The sequence below is a fragment of the Cnephaeus nilssonii genome (genome assembly GCF_951640355.1).
Source record: "Cnephaeus nilssonii genome assembly, chromosome: 1".
Taxonomy (NCBI): Eukaryota; Metazoa; Chordata; class Mammalia; order Chiroptera; family Vespertilionidae; genus Cnephaeus; species Cnephaeus nilssonii.
In genome coordinates, this window is record NC_137072.1 from 25,317,761 (window position 1) to 25,336,035 (window position 18,275).

The window sequence follows — 18,275 nt, forward strand, 5'->3', positions numbered from 1 at the left end:
GAGAGGCAAGTGCTGATCAACAGCTGCCACAGAGGCTATGAATCAGACCTTGCTTCTCTCTTCAGGCCTCTCTCTGGGCCTGATTTGCAGCCCCGTTAGCAGTTAGTGCTGGGTCACCATGCCTGCTGCCGTAGCAGTCAGTGCTGGGTCGCCAAGGCAACCCAGCACTGACTGCAGGACTGACTTCCAGTTGGTCAAGCCTCTGGTTGTGACAGACCCAGGGTTTTTATGTATTAAGACTAGAGGCCCGGTGCATGAAATTTGTGCATGGGGCAGGAGGGGGGTCCCTCAGCCCGGCCTGTGCCCTCTCACAGTCTGGGACCCTTCAGGGGATGTCTGCCTGCTGGCTTAGGCCTGACCACCAGGCCTAAGCCATCAGTCAGACATCACTCTCACAGTCCGGGGCTCTCGCAGTCCGGGACCCCTCGCTCCTTACCACTCACCTGCAGCAGAGGTGGGAGAGGCTCCCACCACCACTGCTGTACTCACCAGCCGTGAGTGGCACTCCCCCTGTGCGAGTGCACTGACCACTAGGGGGCAGCTTCTGCATTGAGCATCTGCCCCCTGGTGGTCTATGCATGTCATAGCGACCGATCATTCCGCCATTTGGTCGATTTGCATATTAGGGTTTTATTATATAGGACTATTATTATTATTTTAATATTCATAAAATCATCCTTTTTTAAATGCAGATGCCCACTGGCATAAAGCTCTCATTTTACAAATAAAAATAAAAAATACGTATATCAATATAAAAAATGTTTCTTAGGGTATGTCATGTCCTAGAGAACTCTCCTTCACCTCTCTTAGAAGATAAAGTTGTTTGAGGAAAATCCAAATTCCTTTTTCAACACTGTGTATAATTTGGGCTTTGGAAGATGATTGCCAATTCAGCATTGTTTCAACACCAGGAAGTGGCAATCTAAGAAGTGACACATTAACACTTTTAAACGGTCATAAGAATCTTAATATCTGTAGATGTGAGCTGTTGGATGTACAATGAATTCTTAGCCAGAGTTAATTTTTAATGAAATGCTAAAGCCCCGATCCACGTATATTTGGTGAAATCTGAGCCTGGAGCTTCCTGTCTCTCCACAGCTCAATAGAGGCCAGTTTAGGTTTGGGGTTACAGGGACTCTGCTGTCCTCTTTCCAGGTGAGAAGCACTAGACTTATTAGCTGGAAAGCTTTCCCGGCCTCACAGAGGCTATGATAAAGTTGAACAAATCAAGAAAGCATTTGGTCGTTAGAATGGACCAGCAAATTTATCCGCAGGCAATGTAAACTTTCATGTATTTAATACTATTCCCCTTGGCTCCATGATTAGTTTCCCTCTGAATTACTTTTTTTTTTTTTAATTTCCACTTACAGTGTTATTATTGTTAGTTGTTAGTGTTCTGTTTGGGTAAAGCAATGTTGCTTTGTGCAAAATCCATAGAAGATATCAGCATGAAGAAAGAGATCTACTCGCTCCCTTAGAGGTTCACATTGCCCAATAAAAACTAAAAATAGCAGCCATTCTGTATAGTTCCCCACATCAGATGCCAGTTGCCAAAACAACTTTTTGCCTTCACTGTGCAAGCTAAATAATTAAGGAAATGTAATTTTGATACAAAAGATAAATGTTTAAGTAGGAAACTCATACCTATTTTACTCTATTATTTCTTTAGAATGATATATTTCTCTCTAACTTGTTTCCTAGAAGTTTTAGATGTCTTACAGGGAAAACACAAGCACAACATAACAAGTAAGTAGTGAGGAATTTTCTAGAGTGAGTATGTATTCCTTTTGTAAAAATAAAAAAGGAGCCCTAGCTAGTTTTGCTCAGTGGTTAGAGCGTCAGCCTGCAGACTGAAGGGTCTCGGGTTCAGTTCCAGTCAAGGGCACATACCTCGGTTGCAAGCTTGATCCCTGGCCCCAGTCGGGGCATGTGCAGGAGTGCAGGAGGCAACCAATCATGTGTCTCTCTCACATAACTGTTTCTCTCTCAGTCTCTCCCCCTCCCTTCCACTCTCTCTAAAAATCAATGGAAAAAATATCCTCAGGTGAGGATTAACACACACACACACACACACACACACACACACGAGTAAATGTTATTTAAATAAAAAGAGAAGAATCACAAGGAAAAGTGCCTACAATCAAGGCAGAAATGAAGCTGATACTAAAAAGGCGGTGTGTAGGCTCGCACCTGATGTGAGCAGGCTGATTGCAGAGAGCTGTCCCGAGCGTAGGCTGGGCATTGATAATGATGCAGCAAGCAATGTGGAAACAGCCCTGCCTCCACCACTCTGTCTCCTGTGATCACATCAATAAACTCAGAATAAATTGCGGCAGGACTTTAAAAGGAAGGTCAGTTCCGTGATGAGACACTATCACATCGGGTCTGAATTAGGCAGGGTGTCAGAAGGCTCACCTGAGAAGTGACAGTCAAGCAGAGACGTGAAGAATAAGTAGGAATGAAATAGGTGAAGCATGGAGACAGGAACTTTTCAGGTAGTAGGAAGAGCTTATGTAAAATCTTTCACATAGAATGATTGAATGAGAGTTTGGAGAGGGGCTGGAGCAGCACAGGGGAGCTAATATTTAAGTTTTCTATATACCAACACTGTTCTAAGCCCTTTCTGTACATTAATTCTCTTAATCTTCATGAAAACTCTATGATGTCGATACTATGTTTTCCCATCTTAAAGATCAGTAAACTGAGGCACGGAGAGATGAACAATTGTTTTCAGGGTCACACAACTGGCAAGGAGAGAGACCAGACTGTGAACCTCAAACATTTAGCTACTAGACCACACTGGCTGCGGCTGAGTCAGATTTTGTAGGTCCTTACAGGCTACAATAAAGTGTTTGTACTTTATTCTAAGCTCCATGGAGAGGCACTGAAGATGAGGAGAACAGAAGTCAGAGGAGCCAGGGAAGTCGTGGTGACGTCAGCAAAGAGGCTCCTGAGGCTGCCGAGGGAGCTGATAAGAAATTGTTACTCAGTTCATAACAACTAGAAGATCAAATTACAGAATTACTCAAAAAAATTCTGGCAAGTTTTTATTAAGACTGCCCCAAATCCATTTTTTTTCCCCTGAGAGGAAAATGTTCCAGAGAAAGTTAAATGCTAATGATTTAGACATAACCTTCTAGGGAAAAAATCTAGAAAAGTAGAAAAATAACAGTCTTATTAAAATTTTTTAAAACATTAAAGACCCAAAGTACTTTTAGTCACAATACTCTCAGAGAATAAGAGAAAATGTAATAAATTAAAATAGACACCAGGACAAATTATAAGCATTGTTATTTTGACACTATCCATTGATTAAAATCGCTGCACTATGGATAGCCTGTTCCCTTTGGCAGCATATCTGAGGTCTGTAAAACAAGAAACATCAGTGCCAAGTAATTAATACCTATAGAACTCAGCACCTACCTCTCGGGGTGGTCATGATAAAGAAAACAGTCAACATTTGGAAAGCACTTAAAATAGTGCCTGACAGAGAAACAGCCATGTGTATGTTAAATAAATAACAAGTGGCAATCGCTAAACAATTTACAGTTCTAAATAAATTAGAACAGAATAGAAAATATAAGAATGCGATAAATAGCAAGAGTAATTACAGTTTGTTGAACTTTGGTTATAGCTACACTGTTACCCAGTATCTCATATATCCGGGAAAACAAAAAGTTTGAGAGATAGTGTCCGACTATAGAGCCTAACCAAGGCCATGAGTTTAATTCTCATATTTGCCTGTTCACATCACAAAGAAAAGTGCTATCCCACAGATACACCCTGTGCAGGCAGAGACAGCTCGCACCAGCTACCAAGAGCCTAATGTGTGCATCTTTTTCCAATTCCATGGTCTGTGTCGAGTGGCAGCACCTGTATAGCTTGAAATTGGCCATGCTGAGAGGACTCACACCAGAAAAAGGGGAAAATTCTACAAATCAGGGCTTTCTCTCTGTCTAGAGAGACAGTTGTTTCAGTATTGACCAAACACTGCTGCTTGTGTTCAAAATTAGAGGCAAGTGTTCACCAAGTGTCCGACCATTCAACCGTTCAACCAGTCACTATGATGCACACTGACCACCAGGAGGCAGACGCTCCAACCGGTAGGTTAGCTTGCTGCTGGGGTCCGGCTGATCGGGACGGAGCATGACGGGCCATCCCGCGGTCCCTCCCAGGCCAGCAGGCCCCAGTCAGCCCTGATCAGGACTGGACTAGACAGCCCCAATTGGCCCATCGGGACTAGGCGAGACGGACCAGACACACCCTGAAGCCCTCCCACAGTCCCTCCCCTGATAGTGCACTGGTGGTGCCCCTTGGCCTGGCCTGTGCCCTCTTGCAATCCAGGACCCCTCAGGGGATGTCAGAGAGCCGGTTTGTCCCGATCCCCGCAGTCCAGGCTGAGGGACCTCACTGGTGCATGAATCTATGCACTGGGCCTCTAGTAAATAATCCTATCTAATAAAAGAGTGATATGCAAATAGACCATACCTCAGCAACACCCACAAGCCACGCTCACAAGCCATGCCCATAAGCCATTCAGGAGCTAATATGCAAATAAACCCAACCAAGATGACTGTGGCCACACAGAGCAGGAGGGAGGCTTGGGTTTCCCTGGCAATGGAGGAAGCCAAGCTTTCCACCTGCCCTTGCCAGCCCAGGCCTCCACTCAATGCTACAAAGTTTCAATGATAGAAGATAAATAAATCCCAACAAAAATGATGGCAGCCATGGAGCTGGAGAGAGCAGGAAGCTTGAGTTGCCCCCGGAGATGGAGAAAGCCAAGCTTTCCGCCTGCCCTGGCCAGCCCAGGCCTCCACTTCAGGCTACAAAGTTTCAATGATAAAAGATAAATAAATCCCAACAAAAATGGCGGCAGCCACAGAGCTGGAGAGAGCAGGAGGCTAGAGTTGCTCCCGGAGATGGAGGAAGCCAAGCTTTCCACCTGCCCTGGCCTGCCTTGGCCTCTGCTTAAGGCTACAAAGTTTCAATTATAGGAGATAAATAAATCCCAACAAAAATGGCTGCAGCATGGAGCGAGCAGAAGGCTTGGCTCCACTCAAGGCTACAAAGTTTCAATTACAGAAGATAAATAAATCCCAGATACCAGGGCCTCCACTTGGGTCACCGGGGGGCATGGCCGGCTTGCAAACCACCACAGGCCCCTGGCCCAGGCTGCCCCACTCCCCAAGGGAACCCCCACCCTGATCCAGGACACCCTTCAGGGCAAACCAGCTGGCCCCCACCCATGTACCAGGCCTCTATTCTAGCTAATAAAAGAGTAATATGCAGATTGACCATCACTCCAACACACAAGATGGCTGCCCCCATGTGGTCAAAGATGACTGCCCCCATGTGGACACAAGATGGCCACCACAAGATGGCCAGCAGGAGAGGGCAGTTGGGAGGGACCAGGCCTATAAGCGAGGACAGTTGGGGGTGATCCGGCCAGCAGGGGAGGGCAGTTAGGGGTGACCAGGCCGGCAGAGGAGGGAAGTTGGGGGTGACCGGGCCTGCAGGGAAGGGCAGTTGTGGGGGACCCAGGCCTGCAGGGAGGGCAGTTAGGGGGGGACCAGGCCTGTAGGGGAGGGCAGTTAGGGGTAACCAGGCTGGCAGGGGAGGGCAGTTAGGGGCAAACAGGCTGGCAGGGGAGCAGTTAGGCATCAATAAGGCTGGCAGGGGAGTGGTTAGGGGGTGATCAGGCTGGCAGGCCGAAGCAGTTAGGGGCAATCAGGAAGGCAGGCAGGCGAGCAGTTGGGAGCCAGCAGTCCTGGATTGTGAGAGGGATGTCCAACTGCAGGATCGAGCCTAAATGGGAAGTTGGACATCCCTCGAGGGGTCCCAGATTGGAGAGGGTGCAGGCTGGGCTGAGGGACACCCCCACCCCCTGCACGAATTTCGTGCACCGGGACTCTAGTCCTATATAATAAACCCTAATATTCAAATCGACTGAATGGCAGAACGACTGGTTGCTATGATGCACACTGACCACCAGGGAGCAGACATTCAATGCAGGAGCTGCCCCCTGGTGGTCAGTGTGCTCCCATGGGAGTGAGCTCAGCCAGAAGCCAGGCTCACGGCTGGCACGGTGGCAGGAGCCTTTCTTGCCTCTGAGGCAGCGCTAAGGAGCAGCAAGCCCGGCTTCTGGCTGGCGAGCTCAGCAGTGGTGGTGAGAGCCTCTCCCGCCTCCACGGCAGCACTAAGGACCCCTCGGGGGATGTCTGCCTGCCGACTTAGACCCACTCCCACAGGCCCCTAAGCCGACAGTCGGACATCCCCCGAGGGGTCCCAGACTGCAAGAGGGTGCAGGCCAGGCTGAGGGACGCCCCCACCCAGTGCACAAATGTCGTGCACTGGGCATCTAGTAAATAATAGTAATGATGAATTCAAGACAAATATTCAACCCATCATCCATCCTGGAAGAGCCCATGGGCATGCATAGAGTTGTGGCAACTTTAAGGAAGGCATTACATTGTTATCCAGTAAATTCACAAGCCCTAAGACCCACTTTCAGTTCCCTGTCAGGCACTTGCATCAATCTGACAATGAATAAACATATCATTTCTAGAGTCTAGGCAATGTGAAATTGTAGGCTCATCTAACCAGGGACAAGAATTACTAAAAACTGATAGTGCTGTAGATTTTGAAACAGTTATGTCAAATGTTGAAAAGCATATATTTCCAAATATAAATAACTCTAGACTTTGAAATGGTTTGTAATGCCTCTGCAAGTTAAGTGCTTAGATCAGGCATGTCAAACTCACAGCCCGCGGGCTGCATGCAGCCCACAGCGAATATTTTTGCGGCCCAGCCAATATAACGGTATGTAAGAAACATTTTAATAAAAATTTTGTAACTTAATTTTTACAATATCCTGTTATACATAATTATTAATAACGAACTACAACGTTCGCTAATGACTGATTACTATAATCATGTTGCATTCATTTCCCTTATGCACCTTACGTGCAGGCGCACCATTTCTCTCCACTAATACTAGCAGCGAATATGTTAGCAGCCGATTGCCTCGTCCTTAGTCTTGGGCTGACTTGTTTGGTGTGCGCAACAGGAAATATTTCACTTTTGGAGAACAAGAAAAATAGGTTTACTTGCGTTACGCTTATTAATTTGTGCAGTTATTCAGTGTGTGGTAAGTTAATGTTCAAGAAAAAATATTAATTTTTATTAAAATGTTCTATTATTTTATGTTAACGGTTATTTACTTCAGTCCTTTGTATTCAGCAATAAACCTACATTTCTATGAAAATTGAAGCTTTTATTTTGTTTATTTGGCCCGTGTTAGCCTTAGAGTGTGACATGCTTGGCCTAGATACAGACCAAAGCCTGAACCCGAGCTGGGCAGCGAAGACAGACGCACGGAATGAGCGATCGCTGCCTTCACTGCACTCCGCTCGGCTTCGTGAGATGTGTCAGTGTGCGTGTCGATGTACTGCTCGCCCACTAGACCGTGAGCTGGTCTCACTCGCCCTGGTACCTGCAGCACCTAACAGAGGCCTGGTGTGGGACAGATTCTGTATGAAGATTTGCTGAATAAAAGATGGGAAATGCCTGCTCTGGAGTCTATTGGCAGGAGGGAGCCATGGGCATCCTGGGGGGTTGGGGAATCCGCACTAAAGCAAGTAAGCTGAAGCATAAGAACCCGTTGTAGGTGTATAAAATGTCTAACCACTGTGCCCTCAAAAGAAAGAAAGAAAGACCAATCTTCCTTCTAGGAATGCTGAACTCTTAGAAACAGAGTAGAGTGGTAGTTAGCAGGGACTGGGGGTGGGAGAAATGGGTAGATGTTGATCAAAGCGTACAAACTTCCCGTTCTAAGCTGAATAAGTTTTGAGGACCTAAGGTACAACATGGTGACTATAGTTAAGAAAACCGTGTTATACACTTGAAACTTGCTAAGAGATCTGAAATATCCTCAGCACACAAAAAAAGAAATGGTAATTATGTGAGGTGCTGGAGATGTTAAGTGACCCTACTGTGGTAATCATTTCACAATATAGAAGTGCCGCATAGCACCACATTGTCATTATAACATTAAACTTACACAATGTTATTTTTCAATGAATCTGATGAAATAATAAAGCATAACACCAGGCCAAATGGCAACAGCCATGCCCCCACCCTCACCCCACAAGCCAACAGGAAGGACTACCACTCAGACGGCCTCTGGCCTGGGCCCTAGGCAGAGCCCTTTAAAGAAGCCTGTAGAAGCCCTGGCTGGTTTTGCTCAGTGGTCGGAGCATCGGCCTGTGGACTGAAGGGTTCCCTGTTCGATTCCGGTCAAGGGCACATGCCTGGGCTGCCGGCTGGATCCCCAGTGAGGGGCGCGCAGGAGGCAGCCAATCAATGATTCTCTCTCATCATTGATGTTTCTCTCTCTCTCTCCCTCTCCCTTCCTCTCTGAATATATATATATATATATATATTTTTTTTTAATAAAAATATATTTTGACATCAACGGGAGATGACACCCACAGCAGCAGCCGTGGTTCCAGGCTTCGCAAAGGCTTCCCAGACACAGGCAGCGTCAGGAGTCAGCAGTCAGGGGACCGAAGTGCCAGAGGGTGATTCCGAGGAGGCAGCTCGGATGAGTTCATAGGAAGCAGCCTTTGAAAACCCCGCCACACCCAGAGGTAGGGGGGCTTGGGGTCCTAAAACAGCACGTGGGAGCAGAGTCTGAGCAAAACGGTGTGTTCCTCTACATAGGACCCCACTATTAACACAGGCAGCGCGTAGACAAAGAGACCGAGGGGGTGCACACTGCGCAGGCCATCCGTTCAGCAACCGGTTTCACTCGCTTCCATCCTAGACAAGAAATTCTAGATTCTGCAAATTAATGAACTGTGCTTTGAATTTCAAACTGGGGCCATGAACTTTTCTAGGTGAGTAATGATACAGAGAACACGGCTTGATGTTATAAAGTACGCATTCTACATTCATGTGTTCCTGTTTCTATCAGTCTCCCTTAAATACTTATTTTGCAACTCTCAAGAATCTGACCCTATATACTAACATTGTTCAGTTTTTTTCCAAATGCCAAGTTGTTAAAAATCACGTACAGTTGCCTTAATCAGAGGAAGCCCTGGTTCCTGATTTGAGAACCCTGGATGTTCTATGTCTTTGGGGATCATTGCAATATAGTTTCTGGCCCAATCCACACTGACCTATCCTGACAGCTGTATTTCACTGAAATATGTAAATCAGAAACCCTTCCTTGTATCACTCCATTCTGGGAAGTGGCTGCTTATTCCTGAGAAGGGGGTAAAAATCCCAGAACTGATACAGGTTCCTGAAACTTCCCTCTTCTGAATAGCTAAGGGAGGGCATGAAAGGAAATACTCCCCCTCCTTGGCAGGGCCCTGGACACAGTGTTCCTCATACGTGCTCTCTAAACAAATTGCAAAACACGTTATTGAAACCCAGCTCACACACTGGGCTCATGTTGTATAATAAGCTTTTTCTTAAAAAGCAGCAAAGGGGAACTCAAAATGCTATTCATTTTCTCCAGAGAAAATCAGCATCCTTTTTTTTTTCTTCTTCTTCTTTTACCTTCTGTGGAATCTCTCACATTCTGTTTTGAGGTGTGATGAGTTCCATTTCAAGGAAATCTGGAAAGCAGGTTCCTTTAAAAATCTAGATGTGTTCTCCCAGCTTTTAACTTGCTCTTCATCTCAGTTCCTCCTACTTCCTATAATCAAGGGCTCTCACTCAGGGTGGACATCAGAATTGCTTGTGGAACTTCTATTTTATTTTTAATTTTTTTTCTTTATTGATTACGGTATTACATATGTGTCCTTATCCCCCCTTCACCCCCCACCCCACCCCCCACTCATGCCCTCACCCCCTGGTGTCTGCATCCATCGCTTAGGCTTATATGCATGCATACAAATCCTTTGGTTGATCTTTCCCCCTTACCCTCACCCTCCCCTACCTTCCCTCTGAGGTTTGACGGTCTGATCGATGCTTCTCTGTCTCTAGATCTGTTTTTGTTCATCAGTTTATGTTGTTCATTATATTCCACAAATGAGCAAGATCATGTGGTATTTATCTTTCTCTGACTGGCTTATTTCGCTTAGCATAATGCTCTCCAGTTCCATCCATGCTGTTGCAAATGGTAAGAATTCCTTCTTTTTTACCGCAGCGAAGTATTCCATTGTGTAGATGAACGCTTGTGGAACTTTTAAAAAGTTACAGATGCCAGGCCTTGAAACCTTGAACATTCTTTGAGCCAGAAATTGCTCATCTAGGAATGTCAATCATCTATGCTGAGGTCCAACAGCTGTTTCCTGATGTGCTGTTGATCAGTAGGCAGAGCTCTGCCAATGTGTTTTGAAAAGACCCCTCTGGCCCTAGCCAGTTTGGCTCAGTGGATAGAGTGTCATCCTATGGACTGAAGGGTCCCAGGTCCAATTCTGGTCAAGGGCACATGCCCAGATTCCTGGCTCTATCCCCAGTAAGGCGCATGCAGGAGGCAGCCGATTAATGATTCTCTTTCATCATTGATGTTTCTAGCTCTCTCTCCCTCTCCCTTCTTCTCTGAAATCAATAAAAAATATAAAATAATTTTTTTTAAAAAAATAGAAAAAACACCTCTGGTGATTCTGGTGGGTACCTTGTGGGTAAGAGCCTCTTGCATATATTTTAACAGGTGGTGGGTGATTCACTGGAAATAGCTTAGACATTCAATAAAAATCATCATTGCCATTCATTTAAGAAATTATGTTTTGGTAAATCAATAACAAGATAAAATAACTCAGAAATAAATCCTTTTCTTTCTTCTATTCCTGCTCTAAAAACTCCCAAGTAGGATCAGTCCTACAGTCAATGCCCAGATTTCTGAGTATCATTGAAGAAAAATCACATAATCGTGATTGGACCCAGGACAAAATCCTGCTTTCCACCCTCCTCTGTACCCTAATCAGTGTTCATCTATGCATCTCACTGTCCCTGACCTACTCTGTTTCCCTTCCCCACAGCAGTTATTCCAAACCTTGCCCATCCTATTGCAGATTCTCTCCTGTTCATGCACCACCATTGTTTTCAGCAGATAACCTGTCTTCTATTTCACAAAGATACTGGGGGATTATCAGGTGTCAATCACCCCTGTTTCTTTCTACTCATCCACTCCAATCACACTGCACAAGTAGGAATCACCTAGTGCCCTGTTCTCACACTTCCCCAAATCATGATTTAATTATCTGGGGTGCCATCTAGAAATAAAAAGAATTGAAAGCCCTTTAGGCGATTATCATCTGCAGTCCAAAGTGAGACCAACTGCTCTCTTAAAAAAATTATTACTTATTTATTTATTTATTTATTTATTTATTTATTTCACTGAGGAAGGGAGAGGGAGAGAGAGATAGAAATATCAATGATGAGAGAGAATCATCCAATCACCTGCCTCCTGCATGACTCCTACTGGGGATTGAGACTGCAACCTGGGCATGTGCCCTGACCAGGAATGGAACCATGACCTCCTGATTCATGACATTCAACCACCGGCCAGATCTTAATGTGAGATATGGCAGGACTCAATGAGGTTTTCTTTTTAAAATCTACATATGTCCAAGTCCCATCCCCAGAGATTCTAATTCAATTCATCTGTTGTGACTATGATTGGCATTGATATATATTTGTTGTTGTTGTTAATCCTCACCTAAGGATATATTTTTTTAGAGAGAGTGAAAGGGAAAGACACAGAGAGAGAAACATTGATTGGTTGCCTGCAACCAAGGTACGTTCCCTTGACCGGAATCAAACCCAGGACCCTTCAGTCCATGGGCCAACACTCTATCCACTGAGCCAAACTGGCTAGGGTGGCTTTAATATTTTTAAAGCACTCTATTAAGTGCTTTTTATAGAAATTATCAGGAGAAATGAACAGAAATACAATAAAAACAGGGATCTAAAAGCTTTGCCAGATCAAATAAATAAATATACTGATGATCATGTCTAATTTATTAGTTGCCTGTAAATTAATGAGTTCCTACCCTACAGAGAATCCAACCTCTTCATTAAATATTTAAATATGAAATATTTTTAAGAAACAAACATCCTTCTTAAACTATTTCAAAAAATTTAAAAAGAGGGAAGACTCAAACTCATTTTACAAGACCAGCATTATTCCAAAACCAAATCAGGTTACCACAAAGAAAGAAAATTATAGGACAATATCCCTAATGAACATAGATGGCTAAGATCTTCAACAAAATATTAGCAAACTGGATCCACCAATACATTAAAAATATCATACACCATGACCAAGTGGGATTTATTCTGGGGTACAAGGTTGGTATAATAACCACAAATCAATAAATGTGACACAAAACAGGAACAAAAGAAAGGATAAAAACCACATGATCATATCAACAGATGCAGAAAAGCATTTTATAAAATCCAGCACCCGTTTATTATTTAAAAAAAAAACTCTCAGCAAAGTAAAAATAGAGTGAACATACCTCAACATAATAAAAACTATATGACAAACCCACAGCCAACATTGTACTCAACAGGCAAAAACTACAAGTATTTCCCGTAAGATCAGGAGCAAGACAGAGATGGCCACTTTCACCACTTTTCTCAACATAGTACTGGAAGTTCTAGCCACAGTTAATAGTCAAGAAGAAAAAAATTAAAGGTATACAAAATGGAAAGAAAGATGTAAAAATGTCCTTATTTGTATTTGACAAGAAGCTGTATGTAGAGAACACTAATGATTCCACCAATAAGCCAGTAGAACTGGTCAATAAATTCAATAAAGTAGGAGGATATAAAATAAATATCCAGAAACAAGTTGCATTTTTACTCACCAATAATGAACCACCAGGAAGGGAAAGTAAGAAAACAATCATATTTACAATTGCATTAAAAAAAAATACCTAAGAATAAATTTAACCAAGGATGTAAAAGATATGTATTCAGAAAATTTCAAGACACTGAAGACAGAAACTGAAGATGATACAAATAAGTAAAAGTATAGACTGCATTCATGGATAGGAATAATTAGCATCATTAAAATGTCCATATGCCTGGCCAGAGTAGCTCAGTTGGCTGAGCATCATCCCGTGCACCAAAAGGTTGCTGGTTCAATTCCCAGTCAGGCCATGTACCTGTGTTGAGGGTTTGGTCCCAGAAGTCTCTCTCTCTCTCTCTCACTCTCTCTCTCTCTCTCTCTCTCTCTCTCTCAGCATGTCCTTGAGTGAGGATTATGAAATGTCTGTACTACCCAAAGCAATATGTAGATTCAACAATTCCTATCAAGATAACAATGGTATATTTCACAGAACTAGAACAATTATTCCAAAAATTTATATGGAACTACAAAAGATCCTGAATAGCAACAGCAATTTTGAAAAAGAAGAATAAAATTGGAGGAATCATACTATCTGATATCAGACTATACTAAAAGGCCATAGTAGTCAAAACAGCATTGTACTGGCATAAAAACAGACATAGATCAATGGAACAGAATAGAAAACCCAGAAATAAACCCAGGCCTTTATGGTCAATTAATATTTGACAAAGGAGGCAAAATCATATAATGGGGTAAATATAGCCTATACGTGTTGAGAAAATTGGACAGATACATGCAAAAAAAATGAAACTAGACCACCTTCTCACACTGCATACAAGAATAAACTCCAAATGGATTAAAGACTTAATGTGAGACTTGAAACCATAAAAGTCCTAGAAGAAAACATAGGCAGTAAAATCTGGGACATTTCTCATAGAAATATTTTTTTCTGATATATCTCCTCAGGCAAGGGAAACAAAAGAAAAAATAAACAAAGGGAACTACATCAAACTAAAATGTTTTTTTCACAGCAAAGGAAACCATCAACAAAATGAAAAGACAACCCACTGAATCGGGTTGATGTATATTCACCAACGATACATCTGATGAGGGATTAATATCCAAAATTTATTTTAAAAACCCATAAAACAACACCAAAAACAAACAATCTAATTTAAAAATGAGCAAAAAACCTGAAAAGACACTTTTTCAAAGAGGATACACAAATGGCCAATGGGCATATGAAAAGATAATCAATGTCATTAATCATCAGAGAAATGCAAATTAAAACCACAATGAGGTATCATCTCACACCTGTCTGAATGGCTACCATCAACAAATCAACAAACAACAAGTGCTGGAGAGGATGTGGAGAAAAGGGAACCCTTGTGCACTGCTGGTGGGAATGCAGACTGGTGCAGCCTCTATGGAAGACAGTTGGAGTTTCCTCAAAAATTAAAAGTGGAACTGCCTCATGACCCCAGTGATCCCAAATCCGGAAACATAGCCAAAGAAACCCAAAACACTAACACAAAAGGATATATGCACCCTTATGTTCATTGCAGTGTTATTTACAATAGTCAAGATTTGAAACAGCCCAAGTGCCCATCAGTAGATGAGTGGATAAAAAAAGCTGTGGTACATTTGCACAATGGAATACTACTCAGCCATAAAAGCAGGCAGTCTTTTACCCTGTGTGACAGCATGGATGGACCTGGAAAGCATTAAGCTAAGCAAACTATTAGTAAGCCCGTCAGAGAAAAACAAGTGCCAAAGGTTTCACTCATATGTAGAATGTAGTGAACAAAATTAACTAACAAGCAAAATAGAAATAAGCTCACAGGTAGAGAACAGACTGACAGCTGTCAGAGGGGAGGGGGACTGGGGGGCTAGGTGAAAAAGGTGAAGGGATTAAGCAAAAAAAGCAAAACAAAACCCTCATAGACACAGACAACACTGTGATAGAGGAAAAGTGGAGGGAAATAGAAGAGGGTAAAGGGAGGACAAATGGTGATGGAAGGAAATTTGACTTTGGGAGGTGAACACAGAATACTCCATACAGATGATGTATTATAGAATTATCCCCTGAAACTCTATAATTTTATTAAACAATGTCACCCCCAATAAATTCAATTATAAAGTTAAAAAATATTTTGATAAAATAATTGGTAAATATTTATATCACCTTGAAGTGAAAAAAAAAACAACTTTTTAAGCATAACATGAAAGAGTCCATAAAGGAAATATTAATAGACTGGATTGTATCAAAATTAAACCTTTCCTATAGCAAAAACACCATAATGAAATTAAGAGGCATATATCCCTGAAATATATGATAAGTTAGGACATACAAAGCTTAAAATTTTTACTACTTGCAGAACTTATGAATCAGTACTAAAAAAAAAATAAAAATGGATGTGTCAACAGAAAAACAGATCAAGGATATAAATATATGATTTCTTTAAATAACAAATAGCCGATAAATCTATGAGAAATATGCAACACAAGTACTACTTTAAGCAAATTATGAAAACATTAAAACACTATTTTGCCTATAACATTAGCAAAGATGAAAAGGAATAAATCATCTAATGTTACAAGGCTGAGGAGAAACAGGTGTTTTCTGACACTGCTGTTTAGAGTGTAAAGTAGGGCATTCTTTAGAAGGAGCCATTGATTGATTGACACATTGAAAAACCTTAAAGCCTTGCATATACTTGAAGCCAGAAAGTGTACATCTAGGCATTTTGCCTAAGACGTAAGCATTATGCTTTGAGGTCCTGCTATACTTGGCCCAAGTCTCTGGGTATTAAAGAAACTGCACAGAAGGAACTGGACTAGGGCCACTGCGAGCAGATTTATTTGAAAACCTTACACTGCCAACACCATATCTGGCACCTCTTACTGATGTGATAGTGGAAACCAACTCCTCTGAGAAGCTCTGATGTTTTCTACTCAAATAGCCTGTTGATCTCACCTCTAGCAAGTCGTTTCTGACAGTGCTGATATCCCTTATGTAGCCAAACTATCTTGCCACCCTGTTTGTACAATCCCCCATGACCTCCTGTGTATTTATTTGCCTGCATGTGCAGCCAGTCCACAATAGTCCCTTTCTTCTGGAAAGCATTGTTGCCAAGGAGTGCGGGCATGTGCAGATGCTCAGGGTCTTCTGAGGACACTGCAGTCAACATCCTGATATCACTCAGCTGTCGTCCAGAGGCATAACTGCTGCGAACATAACTCTCTCTGTCCTCAGCCTCTGCTTGGCTAGTCACCTCGCCGAGTGGCTTCTCACTCCCATACACAGCACAGGGTCCCCCTACACACAGACTCCCTGACTATCCACATCCCAACTATATTATCATTTAATAAGGCTTGGTTCATTAATATAATGGAATATTATTCACCCAATAAAAATGACTCAGCAGAAAAAGATGTAATAACAAGAACGATACCCACAACATATTATTAAGGAAAAAAGGAAGTTACAAAATAGATTTTCTTAAGTGAAAAATGCCTATCAAGATGCTATTAGTTATGAATCTCTAGTGTGTAGGAGTATGGTTAATTTCCATTTTCTTCTTTTTTGACATTTTAAATGAATTTGTATTATTTTGGAAAAACAGAAAATGTTAGAAATAAGACAATTCAAAGTGGAATGTTAAAAAAGGCTTTTTGGGTTTTGTATGTGTTGGGCTACAAACCTGTGTGTGAATACTCTACTGGCATGGGCCTGCTCTACCTGTAAAGCAATTGTGTGTTGTGTTGTGTTGTATCCCAGAGCAGCAGCAGCCAAAAGACTTTGGATGTGGACACACTTTATCCCTAGGGGGTGCCATGTCATGATTCCCAGAGATCCAGTGACTAGAGAGATAGAGAATCGCCCCACCCCCACCCCCCGCAAGCTATAGTACCACCCTAGAAAGAGATACAGCCTCTGACTCTAAACGAAGGCCTAGATTAATGGCTTTCAATCATTAGCAGAAGATCCACTTTTCAAATGAAATCTTACATAAAACACTAACTTCTGAAAAGCAAAAATTTTGTTGATCTGGTTCCAGTAGGAGTTGGGGCATCCTGAAGTTTTCAGGGTAACTCTTGAAGGAGCTTTGTAGATTTCCAAATTGACTATTTGAAAACAAACAGTAGTTGGTGGTAAGAAGGCAACTTCCGTTTCAGCAAGGTTTGTCGATTCAGGGTTTGAAATCCAACTGAAGTTATTTTTACTGCTAAAGCATGTACACCTAAACCCTTGGATAAGATAAAGCTTTCCTTCATCTGCGACCCCAAAGTATTTGAACTATTACACTCTGTTAGACTGCTGACAACATGGTGTGCAAGCAGGGCTCATGCTATCCAAATGAGTCCTGCAGGTGAGACTGAAAATGTGCACCCCGTCCATGGACTCCTTTATGTGTCTGTTTGCATTAGCTGGTTTATATCGGAGGCAGGAAAGGAAATCTAAAGGTGAGCCTGATTTGGGGTTCAGACAATATAGGCAAGTTTGATGTCAAGAGAATCTATGAGATCCCGTGGGGGGAAAAAGAAGCCACAAGATCTAGTGATAGGAGGAGAAATGGTGGTTTCAGGGGAGTCGTGTGGCCATTACTTGAAATCATTGACGCTCAGCCAACCCTAGTCTATAAGCACACTAGGGCTAAAAGGCTTGTGTTTCCTAGGGAAAATAGCTATTCCATTCCGCTGATCGGGCCTCTCTAGGAAAGTAGGACTCCGTGGAAGAATGTCAGGATCCAACTTGCAGAGGAAAGGTTATCAGTGCGAAGCCTCAGCAGAACATCAGGCAACATCCCAGAGGCGAGCAGCAGCAGCACTGAGTGTTTAGAGCAGAGAGTCCAGCAGGAGTGGTAGGAAAATAGCACACCAAGTTGTCTGTGCATGAGGAGGATGACTGGGAGGACAGCAGGAGCCACGGGGTAGTCGATAGTCTAGACAACATTTGAGAGCTCAGGAGACTCACTTTGGGTCTGGTTTTAAAGCAAGAGAGGAAGAGAGATGGAGAGGAAGAGGGATGGAGATCCAGGCAATAATAGGTTGGAAGTGAACTAGCAAAATTCCGATGGAAATGTTACAGTATGCTTATTTGTACACAGATACTACTAAAAGCTGGGGACAAAGAAAAAAATAATAAAAGCTGGGGACATTCAGTCTATATATTATATTCTTCTCATTTTTTTCACAAGACTGGGACTTGACATTATAGTAAGTTCTCATTTACTGTCATTGTTCTGTGACTTTAAGCAAAACGACATGTAGCAAAAACAATTTTATGACATTGAATGAAACATTGTTAGAGGACTATGTACATGTGTGACTCTGCCATGCCTTAGAGACCTACCTACCAGAAAACATTCCTATGTGAGATGTTATGGAATAGTAATCACTTGATACTGAAACACTTCAACTGGTTATAGGAAGTGATCCCAAAGGATGCCGTGGTCCCGGAAAA

At 42.6% G+C, this 18,275-nt stretch overlaps 1 protein-coding gene across 1 annotated transcript in view; it reads right to left on the reverse strand.

Moving 5' to 3' along the window:
* Positions 1 to 18,275, reverse strand: part of TMEM236 (transmembrane protein 236) — a 45,154-nt gene that overhangs the window by 2,602 nt on the left and 24,277 nt on the right. The gene's annotated exons all lie outside the window — the stretch shown is intronic.